The 21,214-nt window shown below is 34.4% G+C and overlaps 1 protein-coding gene across 1 annotated transcript in view; it reads right to left on the reverse strand.

Moving 5' to 3' along the window:
- LOC145246698 (tetraspanin-15-like) overlaps positions 1-21,214 on the reverse strand; it is a 271,980-nt gene that overhangs the window by 113,010 nt on the left and 137,756 nt on the right. The window lies entirely within an intron of this gene.

Raw genomic sequence — 21,214 nt, forward strand, 5'->3', positions numbered from 1 at the left:
CATTCCTATTTCTGCTTCTGATAAAATTGCTTCTCTCTATCGCTCTAAACACTTTCTCACACCTGAGGCAATTCTCTGTATCTACAAATCTACTATCAAACCATGTATGGAGTACTGTTGTCATATTTGGACTGTTAAATCTGTGTCCCATTTGAAGGTCCTTGATAAAGTGCAGAAATCTGTAATTTGATTGGTCCTACCCTTTCTTTTCCACTGCACCTTCTTCTTTCTCATAGACATGATGTTGCTAGTCTCAGTCTTTTCTACAAATACTATTATGGCATGTGTTCCTCAGAAGTGTCTGATGTATTGCCCGCTTCCTTTGTTCAAGCTCATTTAACTCGCTAATCTAGAAGTCTTCATCAATTTGCTGTTTTAATACCTCATTGTAATACAGCTTCCTATTCCAGAAACTTCTTTCCAAGAAGTGCAAGGTTGTGGAACTCTCTTCCTGCTTACTGTGTCCCTTCTACCTACAGCCTTGGTATTTTCAAGACTGAAGTTGATAGGCATCTCCTGGCTTTGCAATAATCAACTTTCATTCTTGTTAGCTCCTTACGTCAAGTGGTTTCATGCCTTGTGTCAAGAGATTTCCATAAAAAAGGACAAAATAAGGGAAACGCGAGTTACAAGGCCATCGAAAATAAAGCAAAGATCCATTTTGAACTATAAAATCTTTGCAATGAGAATATTTTTGTTTAATCTCCTTCATACAAGATTTTTTTTTTTACATGGTAGTCATCACTTATCAAGGTACGGAAGCCACTTGGGGATAAGGATTATTGCATGTACAGTAATCAATGGGATAATATCGTAGTAATCATTAGTAATGGAGATTTGATAAAGTGTCTTACTTAAGTGGGGCGGTTTATCAGGAATTTGTTTATGTTGTTTATGTTAAGACATCCAAGTTGTAGTCAGGTGGGAAACAGGCAAATGGGAGAAAGTTCCACAGGTGTGCACTTCTAAGAAAGAAGTTTTGTTCATGGAATCTTCGTTTTGATTTAGGCACAGATAAAGAATGAGGAAAATTATTGACAGTGGTTTCAGCTAGACGGATGTTTTTCGTGAAAGACTGGTGAGAGGGGACCAGAGATTGGAGCTCCTGTATTTTTTCCATGCATTCATCAGTTCCTTTATTGCAAAGATTGGAGGTAATTACTAACACTAAAATGTATGCGAGTTAGATCATGCTGAAATCTGTCTTGCTTTATACACTCAAAAACTTAGACACTAATAGAACAACAAGAAACATAAACACTGGAAGGAACTTCCACAATGATGTCATGAGTTGCACTGAGCTTCAGTTGGAAACACTAAAAAAACAAAACAAAAAAAAAAACGCCTATATAGACATCTTATTTTAGTCTTGTTATGAGAGAAAGAGAGAGAAAGCAGGTTTTCAGCTCACCTGGAGAAATAAGTCAGAACTTGCGAATGACACCATCTACTGGAATTCATTACAAAAGATCAATTTGGAAACCGTATCACGCTTTCATCATAGATGCCAACTAAAGGAACTTCTGACAGAGATGGTTGGATGGAACGAATTCTAGACCGAATTGATTGATTTTCATCTCAGCATCCTTGCATTTGCAAAGTTTTTTTATATGATACTTTAAGTGATACTTTGCAATCAGCAATTTGTTGCCATGTCTACCAAAACATGAAAGTTTGTTTTTTATTAGGTATCCGAAATTGTATACGGATACTACATTGATCTGAGGGTAGAGAGAGAGCGAGCACTGATATTACACTGATTCCGGGTGGAGTGAATTAATACTATATTGATACAATGTAGAGAGAGTACATATCCTAAATTGATATGAGAGAGAGAACACTGATACTAAATAAATCCAAGTTGGAGGAAGCATGGATACTACACTAATTCGAGAGAGAGAGAGAGAGAGAGAGAGAGAGAGAGAGAGAGAAAGAGAGAGCACAGATAATTCACTGACCCAGAATAGAATGTACACGTCCAAAATAGAGAGAGCATTGATACTACACTGATCCAATGCAGACAGTACATATACACTGATTCATAAAGGAACAGTCATGTTATTTTTACCATATATCATGTCAAATATTGCAATCTTTAAATAAAACCTTTTTTTTTTTACATGCGACTGTTTATTTATAAATCAGAGAAATATATATAGATAAAAAAGTTTTTTTCAAATCCTTTTGATTTTCTTTGCAAATTATATTTGACTCAAATCCCATCACACTGAAAAGACCAACCTGATCAAACATGGCTTCCCTGAGAGTTATCAAGCCTAAACGGACCTGACAATTGTTCGTTCAAAATGTGTTTGTAGGCGTGTTTATTTTTTTTGTTTTTTTTCGTTTGTTGTAACATTTGTTTGTTTTTTTTTTTTTTTTTTTTTACATTTGAATTCATGCAAATTTATGGCTTAACCAAAGAATTTCTTTATCAAAGAAACCAATTGCAAGCGGACACCACTGATGAGTAATGACTTTTCAGACTCTTGTCATGAACGATGATTTATCAAATAAATCAGCAGACAATTATTAATGTACAATTTAATTAAACCATAATTAAATTGTAAATAAAACAAACTCTTTCTTTCTTCTTTCTCTCTCTATATATGCAGAAGATCAGAACATTGATACTGTCGATTTCTAATCCAAACAAAGAGGGCCAATACTTGGTTACCTATGTCAGACTAGGCTAAAGAGAGTTCAACATAGGTGACCAACTATGTCGCCTTTGCTTAGATTTGAAACAGATGGAACCAATGTTTTTCCGATTTTCTATTATATATATATATATATATATATATATATACACACGTTTTATTATTTTTTTAACGTATCTTTCTGTTAAGTTACATTATTGTTTCAGCTACCCAGCCGTTTTTTGGCCGTCTGTAGCTTCCTCAGACTTTTACAGAAATGTTCGTTATTATGGGTAGCTGAAACAATAATGTAACGTAACAGAGAGATACGGTAATAAAAAAATAAAACGCATGTTTGCTCTACAACAGTATTGAGCACTTTCTTCAGTTTTTATTAATTACCATTTATACTCTCTCTCTCTCTCTCTATATATATATATATATATATATATATATATATATATATTACACTCTTATAATTTTTCTTAACAAGCGAGCACTCTGACACGCTGCTGGGAGTTCTTTCTCACTAACTTTACATACATACATACATACATACATGCATATATATATATATATATATATATATATATATATATATATATATATACATATCAGTATAAGAAAAAAAAAGGAAAGAGAACATATTATAAAAATAGAGCAAATGATTTCTTTCCAAATTCATTTCAGATGGCGGGGGGGGGGGTTGTCTAGCTTGCTTGTTTTCTCAGGTCTCCTAAACCCTTTATATGGTTTTCTCATGCACGTATGCCAAGAGATAAATATATTTGTATTATTTGGTGTACTGTTCTCATAACATTTTTGCTTTTGTAATTCAAGGTGTATCTTATCAAACGTTGGAATCATTCTGTTGAACTTGAGAATCTGCACGGAATTTTGAATGGAACTTTTTATTTAATCCATGGAAGTAACATGTTTCCATTCCATCAATTATGAACAGGTGGAAATATTGAATAATTCATAATTGTATTCTTAGTACATGCAACCCCCAAAAACGGAATTTTACTAATATTAAACCTTTAATGCCTAAAAGGATCGGTCCTGGATATGACCTTAAACTATATCCGATAGTGAGGCCGCAGCTTGTGGTCTTTGGAGAGTGTCGAGCCACCCTTTAATTGTCATTGCTGCCAGGTCCACTTTGACCTGGAGTGGTAGTACCTATTAGGGTCCCAACTATGGGTTGAATAGAAACCGACTTGAAAAAAATATATATATATATTCTATTAAAAAATTGTTCTTCAAAATCACTGGATTCGATATTAAATAACCTGAAAAGGGCTGATATGCCATAAAACAAAAACAATTAACCTAAAAGGATCGTATGGTCCCCTTTCAAAAAAAGAGCTTATTACGAGTGAATGCATTGCAGAGGACGCTGATGCTGTTTAGAACATGTCTAATGGTTGCACACGCTTCAGTCAGCTGTTGGGCAGTGATCACCCATTTTAGTACTGACCAGGCTCAATGTTGCTTTATTTCGGTGATCCAACAGAAACTAGTGCATCAACGTGATTATACCGTATATGAACCCAAAAAGAGCATCTTTTTTTTTTTTTTTTAAACTTATCTCTCTACCTCTCTCAATGTTTCTCTCTTACGGCGCCTCTTTGTCTCTCCTTCTTAGCACCTTGCTAATTTCTCTTGCTTGTCTTAATCCTTTAAGGCAAAGAAGGACCTTATGGTCCTCTTTTCTTTAAAAAAAAAAAAAAACAAGAAAAAGAGCTTATTACTAGTGAACGTGTTGTAAAGGGTGCTGATGCTGTTTAGAATATGCCTAATACATGTTGGGCATTGTTTGATACAGCACAGCTGGTTGCACACGCTTCAGTCAACTGTTGGGCAGCCGTGAGTGTGCGTGCGTGCGTACGTGTCTTACTTAACTGTGAAATAGTTCACATTTAGGCTATTATAGTTGTTCCTATTTACAATGCCTCCCCACGGGACAGAGTTAGACACTAGGGTCGTTTTTTAATGTGGAGAAAAGGAACAAAAATAAAAATTGTCTCAGTTATGAAGGATTTCTCCTCCACTGACAGAGAACAAGAAATTGAAGTGCAGCATCTGAAGAACAGATACTACACTTTGAGGTATTTATTTGCTTCCCCACTGAGCAAATTAGGCACAAGGCCGATTTTTAAAGTGAGGAGTGAAGGGGAAATGGGGACCAACTCCCCGAGGAGTAGGGGAGCTGGATAGTGACAATTGGTATGAAGGGTTGCCCCTACATTGACCAAGGTCTTATATGTGGGGTTTCCCCCCACATATGGTCTTTGCTTGCAGTATCTGCCGGAACAGATACTACACTTGTCCATAAGGCCAAGTTATAGCTGTTAAAGGTGTGATAACTATTGCAATACATTGCAAATGATAGATATGTTCTTGCACTGACGCACTGCTTTTGTTAGTTAACTCATTTTTATTAATATTTATTATTACATTTCTGAACGGGACTATATGGTCCAGCTGGGCTAGTTAACTGAAAAAGAACTTATTATCCTCCTCGTCATTCGAATGAATATATAAACAGCTATATGTCTGTCTGTCTGCCTATCTGTCTCCATATTTTAAACTTGATCTGCCCCACAAACTAAAAGTTGCAGAGCGGCACTAGGTGCCTTAAATGATTGGACTATATGGTCCAGCTGGGCACTGAGCTAGTTAACTGAAAAAGGACTGTATGGTCCTCCTCGTCATTCGGATGAAAAATGACTATTATTTTTAAATACTTAGTTTATGAATATTTCATCAAGAAAATAATGTGTATGGAGATTTTAGTATTCAACGTTTCTTTATAAATGTTATATTTTTACGTAGCAAGAATTGGAACAAAACACAGGTGAGATATGTAAGGATGAATTTATTAACAAGGATAGATGGAAAAAGTTCCAGATTATTCTGCTATGACGTCGATTAGATTTTTCGTTGCCTCGACTTGAACAGTACATTAGGATTGTAATGCAAATATCTGTTATGATGATATCAGATACTTATCACAATATTCCTTTAGTGACAAAACATCTTCAACAATGACATGGCAGGGACGGGAGAACATAAAGTCTAATTTGCTTTTAGTGGACAACTCGACAATAAATGAAAATTATAAAACCGAAAAATAAGAATGCTTGTAGATCATCTATGTCAGGAATTTCAAGAATTACAGATGTTGACGTTCTTATCCGTAGATGAACAAATGGTCCCCTTCAAAGGAGCATCGCTAATGAAACAGTATGTGCCCAAAAAAGCCATATAAATGGGGCTACAGAATCTTTGTTTTGGCAGAGAGTTACTAGTGTTGTGTATGACTTTTTTCCTTATACTTTCTGCTGCTGATAGTAATACTAAAATAATGAATCTGTATTGATTAGTAAAACTAAAATCGATAGATCAGGTATTTATTTGCTCCCCCACCGAGCAAATTAGGCACAAGGCCAATTTTTAATGTGAGGAGTGAAGGGGAAATGGGGACCAACTTCCCGGGGAGTAGGGGAGCTGGATAGTGACAATTGGTAAGAAGGGTTGCCCCTACATTGACCAAGGTCTTATCTGTGGGGTCGCCCCCACATAGGGCCTTTGCTTGCAGTATCTGCCGGAACAGATACTACACTATGATCTTGGCCCGAAGGCCACGAAGGTGGCCTATTCGTGAAAATCTAAAATCGATAGATCATCCCTCACAAGTGTATTTACACGTTTGAGAAAATATATGCACAGTTTACATGTGTTTTTACGGTAATCGTGAAAAATAACAACTTTATAGTTAAATATTTCGATATTTATAAAGAATCGGGAATTTAATATGGAATCGGTAATTGTATGAAATATTAAAGGGGAAAAAAACCTGTCTTAGTATTTGGATGAGAGAGTAAATAACTCTGATGAATGAATTTATATATTATTTTTATTGATATGAAACATTAAAATTGTTTTTAACCAAAAATAGTTTCATAGAACCAGTGCCGAATATTCTTTGAAATGTTAGGATGATTACTTAAAATCGGGAATAAAAAAAAATCGGAACATTTTGGGGTATCGGTATCAGAAAAACTTGTGCCTATTTTCCGACGCCAAAAACGATTCTTTTAATTGTTTTTTTTTATTTGATTTTCTTTAAATACTAAAATAATGAATATGTATTGATTTTAAAATGTTTAGTTAAACTAAAATCGATAGATCATCCCTCACAAGTGTATGTACACGTTTGAGAAAATATCTGCACTGTTTACATGTGTTTTTATGGTAATCGTTAAAAATAACAACTTTATAGTTAAATATTTCGATATTTATAAAGAATCGGAATCGGTAATTGTATCAGAATTGGAAAAAACATTAGAATCGTCCCATCCCATATATATATATATATATATATATATATATATATATATATATATATTAGTGTTGGGACGATTACTAGGAATCGGAATTGGGAATCGGAAAAATAAAAATATTTGAGGGCATTGGAATTGAGAAATTTGTACCGATTTTTCCAATGCCAAAACGATTCTTTTGTCTTTTTTATTTGATTTTGTTTAAAGCTAAATCTCACATTGCTGGTAATAATGATAAAAATAATAGACATTTATTTAACACCATCAGTGAAGCTAAAATCGATAGATCGTCCTCCACAAGTATATTTTTATGTTTAGGAAAATATTTGCACATTTAACATTTGTATGGTAATCCGAGTAAAATATTTAGCGATTTATAAAGAATCGGACTCAGTAATTGTATCGGAATCAGGAATTTAGTATGGAATCAGTAAAAATATTGGAATCGTCCCATCACTAATATATATATATATATATATATATATATATATATATATATATATATATATATAGTGCAGAGGATCATAATTTTTATTCAGTTTGTTTCAAATGTAGAAACCGCAATTTTGCTAGAGTAGCAAGCATATTGATGTCCACAAACTTTCATTAAAACAGCGACTATTGGTAATATAAATAAAGCATGATTGAAAATAAATAAAAAAATATATATATATACAAATAAGCAGATGAAAGGGATTGGCATGCATAACCATTGCCAACAAAGACAAGAAAAAAAAATGTCAAATGAACATGCATATATACAGCCGACAGTTCAAAGGGTAAAACATATGCACATGTAATCTGTTAGATTATAGTCAATATTGTGTGCTCTTTCTGACTTCTGGTTTCTGATATCCATTTGGCTGGATAATTAGACATGGGCAAATGAACAAGAAACTCATTCTTTACTAAGGAAAAGGGTGGAGCTTTTACGTTATCTGAGAGGAAGATAACCATTAATCAGAAGGAACCATATCTTGCTTGTAAACATTGTCCCGGAAGTCCAAAATAATCTTCACTATAACCATCTATTATAAGGGTATTAATGTCACCGGAGAGTTCCCATCTTTTTCACAGTCACAGAGGATATATATGGGTATATGTATATTAATGGAGAGAGAGAGAGAGAGAGAGAGAGAGAGAGAGAGAGAGAGAGAGAGAGAGAGAGAGTGTGTGTGTGTGTGTGTGTGTGTGTGTGTGTGTGTGTGTGTGTGTGTGTGTGAATGCTTATGAGGGTCTTGGAATGAGCAAATACCGTATATAAGTGCGGGAGAGTGACTGTATGAACATTTTTGTGTGTGTGTGTGTGAGAGAGAGAGAGAGAGAAAGAGAGAGTGAGTGAGAGAAAAAGCATGATTGTAAACACACGTTTTGAATCATTTGGAGTAATCTGATTACTGTTCTCATCTTGGACGTTATTCTCACAATGTTCCGGCTGATGTAACCTCCGACTTTCTTTAGGTGCATCTTATCGAACTTAGGAAATCCGTAGAAAATTTTGAATGGAACCTTTTATTTAATCCAAGAGGGTAGCTTGTTCTCGTTCCTTCAGCCATGACTAGGCAGAAATCTTAAGTAATTCATAATTGCACTCTTAATATTGTCCTGAAAATTGAACCTTAAACTCCCAGAGGACTTACTTTTAATTGATCATTTAAGCATTTTAATTGATAATTTAAGCATTTTAATCGATCATTTAAGCATTTTAATTGATAATTTAAGCATTTTAATCGATCATTTAAGCATTTTAATTGATTATTTAAGCATTTTAATCGATTATTTAAGCATTTTAATTGAGCATTTAAGTTGGAAGACTAAACTATTCTATAATAGAAAACATTCTATAAACGAAAAAAACAGGAAGATACACAAATATAAATGTATGATGGTACCTTTATGGAGACACAGGCTTGAATAGATCTCATTTTATTTTATTCACCACTGTAGGGGGTTAGATACAAGGTCATGTGTTAAGTTGAAAAAGTCAGCACACTGTTATTATCACCCTCTAATCTATAATAGACAACGACCAATCCTTATGCATGGTTTGAACCCCACCAATTGTTGGTTCATCAGACATTGTTGGAAGGTTTATGACAGCCATCTGGAACTTGTGTCATAAATCATCGACCTAAATAAAAGAAAAATAGCTAAAAAAAAAAAAAAAAAGGTTGTACCCCTCAGTGTTTGAGCTCATATAGGCTTGCTTGCTCAGGTGATTCTTAAAGGTTCAGTTACTGAGTATATGCTTTGGCCAATCTATGCAACTCTTAAGGGGACAATTAACCACAACAATATTGACCAATCAATGAGGGTCTTACAAATTCAAATAATGTGTAGCAATCACATGTTCTAATTATTCTGTACTACTTGTCTTTAACGTAAATAGATAGGTAAACCACTGGAGTGATTTAACCATCGGTCAATCTGGCATCAGAGCACCAGGAGGAAGTTTTACATGTCTTCCCACAGTTACTAAGTCTAAAATATATTATAATCTACATTGCATTTTAGAGAACCTAATATTGATTTTATGAATATATTTTTATAGAACGGCTTGAATTAAAATTTAAAATGCAAAAGTCAAGTATCATGGTTTAATTGTGCTCTAAACAAAAACATTCATTTTGAATGCATTCCTGTCTTGTCAAAGAACCTATTGTTAATTTTATACGCCTGACTCTTCTGCTTCTAAAATTTATCAAATCTACTTGTGATGTTAGGCTGTATGAAAGTATTAAATTTGGTCAAAATTGGATTGTTCTTTCCTTAATGGGATTCCGTTAATATTGGATACTTATCAGAAGTATTCCAATACAAAGCCTATCTAAGAGACTTTCAGGCATATAAGCTACATCTGTGTGAAATTTAAAAAATATCGGCCCAGCCATTCTGGAGTCTACAGGGAACAAACTCACATACATGCATGCAGAGACAAAGTGCCGTTTATATATAAGTAAGAATTTATTTGCTTCCTCTTTTTCACCTCAAACAAGGCACATTGCCAGTTGAAATGTAAGGGGCTACAATTTTGGATCATATCTAACAGTTGAGCAATGACGTGTTCTAAACACCATCAGCCTCTGTTCACATTACATTTTAAACTTCTGTAGTTTATATATCATTTTAATTGGAATTCATTTTTCGGGGCCCGTGGTGCAGTTGATAGAGACGTTGAATCACTACGGTTCCAAATGAGAATTGTCTGAAGATAGCGGTTTCAATCCTACCCAAAGCCAGCCAGAGACTTACTTGGCCAAAAACGTGGTGAGACGACAACAACTAAGGACGGCAGTGATTACTGAGAATGCAGTTAGGAGATTCAAAGTTCTTATCCGTCACGGTTACCACCTGATGAAGGCCAGACGAATAGTTGGCCGAAACGTCGTGAAACAACAACTAACAAAGATGAGAATAATAGTCCGCAATAAGTAAATTAATTCTGTAGTTTAGTACAGTTGATTTTTATTGCAAAAACAGAAGATTCCTAGTTACCTTAATATTGAAAAGACCAAGGCAATACGTAGGAGGAAGACAGTCAACAGGAAATAAAAGAGTCCCACAAGCCTGCAGTTCTTGAAAATACTGGAATAAAGCTAAAGGAACTGTGACTGTGTATATGCTTCAGCCAATCCATGCAACTCTTAAAAGTATAAGTAGCCATAACAACACTGACCATTCTACAAGAGAATATAAATTTAAATAATTAAGATGTGTAGCTGTGATATGTTCTAATTGTACAGGGTGACCCCCCCCCAAAAAAAAACAGGCCCCAATTCTAATTAGGCCCCGTTTCTTAGCGTTTTGTCCGAATGAAATGAAACTTTGGTCATAACTAGTTTATCATATTCAAAAAAAACACATCAAAACACTAGTATATTTGCCCTTTTTTTCTCTGTTCTACAGCATATGTTCCAGATGGCCTCTATTTAGCTTTTGTTTTTTTTGGGGGGGGGTCACCCTGTACTATGTATTACTTTTGATTTGATGTAAATAGAGAGGTGTACCACTGGAGTGATTGCCCAGCCCCCCCCCCCCAACAAATCAGACAATCTGATGTTGGAACATTATTAAATACACTTAAATATGATATTTTGATTAATGCAGATTTCATATTTATTATTATATTGAACCCGATATATAGTAATGATTTAAAAAGTAAAAAATAAAAAAAAAATTACTTGTGCACCACCACCAACAATCGAAATTAAAATGTTTAGATTATGATTTACTTTTTCCTTTTACGTTAATGCTTGTCCACCCTCCCTTCACTCTCCACATAAAAAAACGGCCTTGTGCCTGATTTGCTCAGTGGGGAAGCAAATAAATAACTAAATAACTAAATAGAAAAAAGGGTTTTTAATATGAATAACAATGCACAAAAATAGTCAAATTTATAGGAGTATACATAAAACGGATACAGAGGCGAGGGTGGAGGTTAAAAAATAACATGAGAAGGAGAGAGATTTATTTTAAAAAGAAAGATATTACTTAGATTTGGTTTTTAAAACTATTCCATTTTCTTTTTAAGACCTTGAACAATGTCGGATAGCCCTGCTAATTCTAGTAATGTATAATTCGTTTTATTTTATATAGACTTAATTTGGTTGAACTAAAAAAAAAATGCCTTATGAGTTAATATTTCTTGTTGTTCTGCAAGCTGAACAAAAAAATGGGGTATGCATAATCGGCCAGCCTTTGAAGTATGACACGAACACCTCACCTCCTAGACCAGTCTCTCATCCATAATCCAATGAAAGACACATTTCAAAGCATGGCGCACGGTTCGAAATAAACATGCACACACATACGCCCCCCCCCCCGCATCTCCTTGCCCCTGACATATTTGTTTGAATTCCTAAAGAGAGACAGGGGGAAGAACATGAAAAAATGCAGGTCAACACAGCTGTGGAGGAACTTTCACTTCTAATACTTGCAAAACACAGAGTGCAAAATAGTTCTGCATTACCAAGTTTCGAATCTGGGGGTTGACACGCTTGCTACATCTAACCATACCCAAGAGTCATGAAACGACGAAATAGCTGTCTGTGGATGACACATATATATATATATATGTGTATATATATATATATATATATGTAAAAGCAAAAATGTGTGTGGACACTAGGAACAGTTTTGATTGGCTAATCTAATAATTAAAACTCCTCAAAAACCATGATTCCAATCATCTTAATTTCAGCATCAAATGAAAAACTATAATTTATTGTTAATCTTGGGGGGTGTAATTTTTTTCTAAGTGAACATTTACAAAAATAAAATTATACGAAACTACCCCCAAAAGACATTGTATATACGAAAATTGCAATTTACATCCAAATCTTACGTCTGGTTTCTATAGCAACATACCCACATGCACATATACGCGCATGCGTGCAACCATTATGTTGCTATGGCAACATGCACACAAGCACACAAATGCACATGCATACAAATGCCAAGTATCAACTCTAAATAACAATTATATTGATAATATATTTAATTAAATTTATTTGGAATTATAACTTCCGACATTGAGTTTTTTATGAAACGAGCAGAGTTATTTCCCCTGATTAGTTTTTTTTATATGTTCCGAAGTTCAAAATATAAAAAAAAACTTTTCCAAAATAAATTAATTTGGTAATCGCAAGGCGTTTCTAGCGTAGAAAAATAATTTGTGTACACAGAAAGATATTCTTGCATAATTCTCAGGAATTCCCATCAACCATGGATCGCGCAAGACCGGCAATCATTGGTTTAAGCCGATCGTAACAGATGCTTTAAAAACAAACCGAAAAAAATACAAATATAAATAATCAAAAATAACAAAAAGGACTGAAAATATTTTTATTTATTCTATTTTATATATTTTTTTTTTTTTTTTGCAAAATATTTATGAACAAAAAGTTTGGTTTTTTTTTTTCCTTCAAGAAAAGATAACAGTTTTACATTTTTTTTACTGTAAATTCTTAGGTGTAAATACAAGTTTTTTTTTAAAGACTTTTATTCAGTCAAGTTTTTTTGGGGGGGAGCGGACACAGAAATTTTACATATATATATATATATATTTTATAGAAAATATGTAAAAATATGTTTACGAAAAGCGTAAATTGTTAGATGAAAGTACAGGAAAAAAAAATTTGTTTTTTTTTTCAAGAAAAATTAATATCTTTATTTTATTTTATTTTTTTATGGCTGGTTATTGCTGGTGGAAGAACTTTCTTGAGATAAGGATATTTCCTTAGGAATCTTTTACTTTGGTTGACTGTTGAACGGCCATCGATGGCAAAGAGGGAGGAGATAGGGTAAAGGAAATGTGTACGTGTGTTCCGATATAATACCGCATTCCCTTTGCATATTTTTAAGGGTAGCCATTTCAGACACCCATAAATAAATGATTTTTACTATTGTTAGAATGTCACCTGGTCGAGAGGGTATCACATACTTCTTTTTTCGGGCAATTACATTTACATGTTTTTATCTATATTTTTATTTTTGAAATTATTGTGTATGTGTGTGTGTGGGGGGTATCGACGTTACCCACAATGAAAATGATTAATATCCTTAGTATAGTAGATGTGTTCAAAATGGAACTTTATGTCAACCCGGGCAATGCAGGGTACCCATGCTAGTATATATATATATATATATATATATGATTTAAAAATGGAGGAGGAAAACTTAAATGCTTTTAAACGCAATTTTTGGTTTACAGACTTCAAATTTGATACATAGGGGATTTAGACCTGTGGAACAAATTCAGTTTGGTCTTTAGCCAGTAAAAATAGCTGCTAAGAGGTCAAAATTGAAAAAAAATATAAACTTGGCAGGCATAAGTCGACTTAAGCTACTCTTCTATGCATATAGAAATATACATTTATATGTTAACGTCGCTTAATTTTTAACATTTTCTTATCCCTATGTCGATAGCTCAAACGGCTGGAATGCTAAATGTTTTGGTTTCAATTCTAACTGATGGCACCTAAGTCAGGGTTTTTGGGTTTTTTTAAACTTTTGAAATCAATGCTATATACTGAATACAATATAATAAGCAATGAGGAATTGGCTCTATAATAAATACAAAATCTGCATTAATTAAAATATCATATTTAAGGGTATTTTATGACCAGGCAATGCCGGGCAGCCATCTAGTATATATATATATATATATATATATATATATATATATATAAACTAGTAGGATATCTACCCCAAGACGAGCATAAGCAATAAATATAGCATTAGTGTGTTTAAAGGGGTTACTCTCCTCCAACTCTCTCTCTCTCCTTCACTGTGCATATTTTTTTATTTTTTACTTTTTAAAATCTATTTATATCCCCAACTGTGGCCTAGGTCTTGCATAATCTGTACCATACACACAAACACACACGCATTTTTACTTTTTAAAATCTATTTTTATTTTTAGAGTAAGTTACATTATTTTAGATGCTAACTGTTAGTCTATTTTTAAGGATATGAAATATCCCTGTCTGTGGCCTAGGCTCTGCGTAATCTGTAACGTATGCATATACACACACAAAAAATAATAAAGTTATTATTATAGCATGATCCGTCGCCATACAATTGAATGCGATCTTAAATAAAGCCAGGGTAAAATTTCACCATTAAATGTTTTATATTTGCTTGATTAAAATTCACACCTAAACTAATTGACCGATCATTATCAATTGTGGAACACAGATACTAGGTGCAGACGGAATATATGATCTATACTAAGCCCCCTTTATTTTGTTTACTTTTATGACCCCCGGCAACGCTGAGTATCCCTATTAGTGTATTTATATATGAGTTACATAAGGTCATAACAACATCGGTACCGTCAAGGGAACCTTATGTAATTTTCCAAAGCAACAGACTACAAAGGACAGTCACATGCTTTCCTTATAAATTGGATTTGAAACTGATAATACAGATCTTTTTTTTATTTTCTGTAATAAATGAATAAATATATATATATATATATATATATATATATATATATACACACACAAGGCATAATTGCGTTGACACACCGGTTCTCGTCAGATCATCAAAGTTAAGCAACATTGAGCCTGGCTAATACCAGATGGGTGATCATTTGGTAATTCTAGGCACTGTATGTGCTCTCCGCTTATCTGGGCATTTGTTTCCAATCGTCCTGTACATACACTCCACTTACCACTGGTATTTAACAACGTCGACTCAGGAGATGTGTGGTTGGAGATTGTGCACCTCCTGCTACAAAAATTTTACGTGCAGGCACCCCTACGGTGGGTATCCACAGTTTGTCAAAGACTGAAGAAGCGTCCATATATACATATATATATATATATATATATGATGAGAAGGAAAGCATTTCTTCGAAACTCCGACTATCCACTTATTAATTGTTTCCTTTTCAGATTAAATATGTTTTTAACTCTTTTTCAAAGTGTTTTTTAACATGCATTATTAACTATTTGCTCTTTTATATATATATATATATATATATATATATATATATATATATATATATATATATATATACATGCATAGATAAAAACACAACTTAAATATATAGACATATTTTAAAGATGTAAATAACCCAAAGCAACTCGACTAATTAGTACAGAAAAGTTATTTCGAGTTGAATTATTTGCACTTGCAGATTTAAAGAAATAAGATAAATGAGGAAAAGCCTATATATATATATATATATATATATATATATATATATATATATATATATATAAAATAATCTCCCCAAAAGAGATTTCCTTAATTGAGTGATGGGAAGAGTATCAGAATGGTGGAGGTACAAAGAAGAGGAAAGAGAAGCAAAAGTGTGATCGAGGAATGAGGGGGCGGGGGGATGTTATGCATGCATAACAGCATCAGCATTGCTAAGGAAACGTGCTTATCCCCCACCCACACCTGATCCCATCATTCTTTGGTGGTATTAACGGCAGACACGGTGGTATTCTTTTCATGGAAGGGCAGGTGGATATGGGCAAGAGAGTCACAGAGTTTGGTATTTCTTTGATGCTAACTCTTCGAAACAATGCAAGTTATTTGGAATGAAAATTGCATTCGTTCAGTACGGCGGCACAAAGCTGAATCACAATGCTGCAACAAACCATCGGCGGTGCATCGCGAGCTGCATATGCATAACAGATTAGATATATCAATTAACTTCCAAATAAATATATTTACAGCTGAACTTCATAACAATAATAAGTAATTGACTATCCGATATTGTGAAATATGTTTATTTATTTTTTTTTTTTTTTTACAAGGGGGTCAGCACTTCTCAAAGTCCAAAGGCCACTTGAGGATAAAGGTTAATGAATGTGATGTAGTAATGTAGTGTAGTAATCGCTAATAGTGTAAGTTGGATAGAATTTGATTATTAAAGAGGACAGTTCAACAAGAATTTTTTACATTAGACTTGAAGACCACCATGCTGTAATCGACCGGGAAGCAGTCAAATGAAACAATGTTACACAGGCGAGTAGTTCTAGGAATGAAGCTGTGTTCGTGGAATCTAGATTTAGATTTAGGCACAGATAGAGAGTCGGGAAAACAGTTGATAGTGGTCGTAGCTAGTCGAGTGTTTTTGTGAAAGTTTGGCAAAGGGAGGGACCATAGATTGAAGCTCAGACGAGCAATTGCCATGAAAATAACAGAGGACCTGAACGAGCTTTCCCTCCCTGCTGTAAAATTATTATTGGCGATAACAGACTTAACTTTCATATTAGCAGGAAAAAGTTTTTTTAAATTTATTTAATGACTTTTAACGTGGGGGATCACTTTTATATTATAACGTTCTATTAAATTTTTCTTTTACACCACAAAAATAGCTAAATAAGGAGAGTTTTGCTGATTGACCGAAAAGTGGGGTATCAATTTAATAGGTTATAATTTAAAAGTGATCCCCCATGTTAAAAATGATTAAATAAACTTTTTGTTATCGACGATATTCCACAGAAAAAATAGGAAAGGAATTCATTTTAGGGCAGAGAGAAGCACGTTTAGGACTGCCAAAATAATTATAGAGCAAAGACATGCTCGCAACGCAGGAAAGAGGATATAAAATCTTTTTCTCTTAGTCTTTTTCTACTGAAAGGTGTTGGAAAGTCGATTTGTTTCTACCACAGATCCAGCATGGCCAGATCATGAAACCCAGGTACAGCCACTATGGACATTATAATATAGTTTTTTTTTTTTTTTTTTTTTTTTTTTTTTTACACAGGAATCACCACTTATCAGGGCCTGGAGGCCACTCGGGGATAAGGGTCAATGGGTATATCTTAGTCATTGTGATTATAGCGTAGTAAACATAAGTAGTGGGAATTTTGTAAATTGGATTACTTAGGGGTACGGTTCATCAAGAACTTGTTTACGTTGGGCTTGAAGACAATCAGATTGTAGTCAGCTAGAAAGCAGGCAAACGGAAGAGAATTCCACAGGCGTGCAGTTCTAATAAAGAAGCTTTGTTTATGGAATCTACACAGGCACAGATAAAGAGTGTGGGAAATTGTTGATAGTGGTTTTGGCTAGATGAGTGTTTCTCGTGAAAGTTTGGCAAGGGGGGACCATAGATTGAAGCTCAGATAGGCACTTGCCATGAAAATAATGATAAAGCAGAGACAGGCTGGCAACGTCTCTTCTGTGGGAAAAAGGTTGCAGGGAAGAGAAAAGGGCATCCTCCACTAAGCTACGAAGTCTATTTTAAACTTTGTCAAGGCAGGATAAGCTGCTTCTAGCAGCTTCTGCCCAGATGTGGCAACAGTACTCCATTGTTGGCCATACCTGGCTTTTATATAGGTAGAGAGATATCTTCTAGAGCGGTAGAAGGATCTTAAAAAAATACTTTATATTAGGAGGAAGTCTCACGGGAATATTAAATGCACAAGCGATCCCCAGTCGCATGTATATCCTGGTTAGGGAAGATGATGATGTCAAGTATACAGTTATTGCAAGGAGGTGTCAATGTCCTCCTACATACAGCGCCTAGTATTCTCAAATGGTTAATAATTTGACTAAGTGCAATGTTGTTTGACTTCAGTGATTTAATGAGGACTGGTGTGTTAACGTGATTATGCTGTACTACATTCTATGCATCAACATCAACAACAATGGTATTATCACTCAATGAAGAACCCCTCCCTGGAGTTTAGCCATCTAACTGTCATAAGCTATTCACTGCCATGTGGGACCCATGTGCTCTATCAGGTCATCCTTCCATTTTGTTTTTGTCTTCCCTTTGGCCTCTTATATTCACAAGGTGTCCATTCCGTTGTCCTGATAGACCATCTGTTGTCATGTTGTCTGGCTACATGCACTGCCCATCTGTGTTTGTATGTTCTGATGGCAGTATTGATGTTAATAACTTTTGTTTGTTGGCGGATCCAGATGCTTGTCTTTCTGTCTTATAGAGTGATGCCTAACATTATCCTTTCCATCTTCCTTTGTGCTACTGCTACTTTGGTGAATTGCCAGGGCCCATATACCTATATGCATTTGACTGGATAAATAAGGTTTTATCTTATTGTGGTGATATTTCCTTTTTTTTTTTCATAATGGACTATTCCAATGTTGAGTTTTATAGCTTTATTGCCTTTGAATGTTAATAGAGAGAAAGAGAGACAAAAGCGAGAGTGATAGTTACTTCACTCGACGCACAACTTGTTCATCAGGTTTTAGAAGGCAGAATTTACGCAAATTATATTTTAAGTCACAAAAAATGACATATATTGGATTGTCACAAAAGTTAAACATCTATATACAAATATCAATGTTTGCGTGTGTGTTCCCCATATAAAGAAAGGTTAGTGTTGTGGAGACGCCCACTAATTAGCATACGTGGGTGAAAAGATATAGATAAAGGTATCAAGTCAGCAAGACCGGGGAGCTGTGTTCGAACGCCGGATAGGCAAGACGCATGTGCTGGTTGCTCCATGAAAGACTTTAACACACCCTCTGCTGGACAATCTTCCAACTGCAGTACAACTGCACCTTTGTAAATATGTATTATCTTTTCGTCTTAATATATTTGTTTTACCTTTACTTTCTGCGTTCATGTTGTTATTGATACAGACACAACAGTTAGAGAATCTACATAAAAATTAATAGTATATTCATATGTGAAATTTTTTGAAAAGGACAATGGAAGTGGTTTCAAATCTCTACATACTTTGGAGGCCAAATTTCCCTTAAAACTTCAAATATTTCATATATATATTATTATAAAGTTGTGATTTCAAAAGTAAAAAACAAAGTATTCAGCTAGGATCGAAACCGAAAGCAAAACTGTAGCATTCAAAGCTGGTGACGTTACCACTGTACAAACATGGAATGCATATGAACTGATTAAAAATTAAAAATAAACTAAGATGAATGTACAAAATGAATAAAGATTCTTTCAAGTTTAATACATTTCTGATCCCTTAAAACCTATTTTAACTGGCTAAAGACCCATAAAAGAACTTTCCATAAATATCCAATCATTTGAGGCTTCTAGTGCCGCTCTGCAACTTTTAGTTTCAGAGGAGATAGAGTTTGAAAATATGGAGACAGACAGACATATAGTCTTTTATATATTAGATTTTGATGGAATTTAAATCATAAGTATAAGATTCTATGGAGAAACAATGGAAATTGTCCCGAATATCTATGTGCCCCTTTATGTCTCTCTTCTAAGAAAGCTTTGGAACCCCCTCAAAACTTCAAATACATAGATCTGATTCCAAAGAGTTTTCTAAAATTTCAGTTCCTCCAGCTATATTAGAGTGCAAAAAGGGGAAGGAGTAAAAACGAAAAAACAAAAAATACAGAAAGTGATATGGTTCTATAAGCATAGTGAAAAATGACATAGTAGAGATCCTTATTCTATCCCGAGCAACATCGGGTCTTCCTGCCAGTTTCATATACAACATCTGTGATGTTGATATAATTGATATATTGGCATCACTTGCTGTGTGAAAGTCTGTCTTACACACAAGATATCTTATCTTTGTTAGTTCAAATCAAAAATGGATAACCATGCATAAAATCGTTTCTGAAATGTAGAAGTACTCTAGTGGAATCAATGGTTAAGTGATGACTAAAAATTTTAGTTTAGAAAATGCAAGTAACTCTGAAAGTCTTGCAAAGGTGTTAGAAATTCAAAAAATCTATACAAGATTGGTGAAATTTCTTATTTGTACAACTGAGTTCAATATTGAAAAGGTTCAATCAGTGAAAGATTATCTTGAAGGATCCAAGTCAATATCAAAATATTATAAAAAAAGTCAAAAGATTTAAAAAATCAAATAATTTAAGCATTCAAAGTAAGAGCAAATTTTAAAGTGACTGGCACAAGAGGTAAAAATTTAAAGCGCCTGGGGCAAGAGGCAAAAATGGAAAGAGTCTAGGACCAAAAGGCAAAAATGGAAAGGGTCTAGGACAAGAGGCAAAAATGGAAAGGGTCTAGGCCAAGAGGCAAAAATGAAAAGGGCCTGGGCCAAGAGGCAAAAATGAAAAGGGCCTGGGCCAAGAGGCAAAAATGAAAAGGGTCTGGGCCAAGAGGCAAAAATGAAAAGGGTCTGGGCCAAGAGGCAAAAATGAAAAGGGTCTGGGCCAAGAGGCAAAAATGAAAAGGGTCTGGGCCAAGAGGCAAAAATGAAAAGGGTCTGGGCCAAGAGGCAAAAATGAAAAGGGTCTGGGCCAAGAAGCAAAAATGAAAAGGGCCTGGGCCAAGAGGCAAAAATGAAAAGGGTCTGGGCCAAGAGGCAAAAATTAAAAGCAAGTGAACCAAGAGGTAAAAATGGAAAAGGTCTGGGTGAAGAGGTAAAAATGAAAAGGGTCTGGGTCAAGAAACAAAAATTGAAAGGGTTTGGGTTGAGAGGCAAAAGTTTTAAGCATTTGGGCCAGAAGGTAAAAATATAACAATTCTGGCTAAAAAGCAAAAATACAAAAGGGTCCAGTGAACAGGCAAAATTCTAAAGTGTCCAAAACTTAATCTACAAACAAACTTAATGTTTTAGTTATTATCCATTGTACTAACATTCTGTATACTAGGTTATTTGTTATTTGTTATGACAGATTTTGTTAAAAGGCATAACGTCAGAGATATGTTGCTTCCTCCAGAGAATGTGTTCCACACTCGACGGTGTAACTTGAAAATCTGTCTCGTGCGTATTTTGTATTTTAAGTACATGATAATGTTCACAGTTTTTTTACTTTTCTATTTTCGTATACCGTAGTGTC

This window comes from Euprymna scolopes, chromosome 24, assembly GCF_053919585.1.
Source record: "Euprymna scolopes isolate OS-2025 chromosome 24, ASM5391958v1, whole genome shotgun sequence".
Taxonomy (NCBI): domain Eukaryota; kingdom Metazoa; phylum Mollusca; class Cephalopoda; order Sepiida; family Sepiolidae; genus Euprymna; species Euprymna scolopes.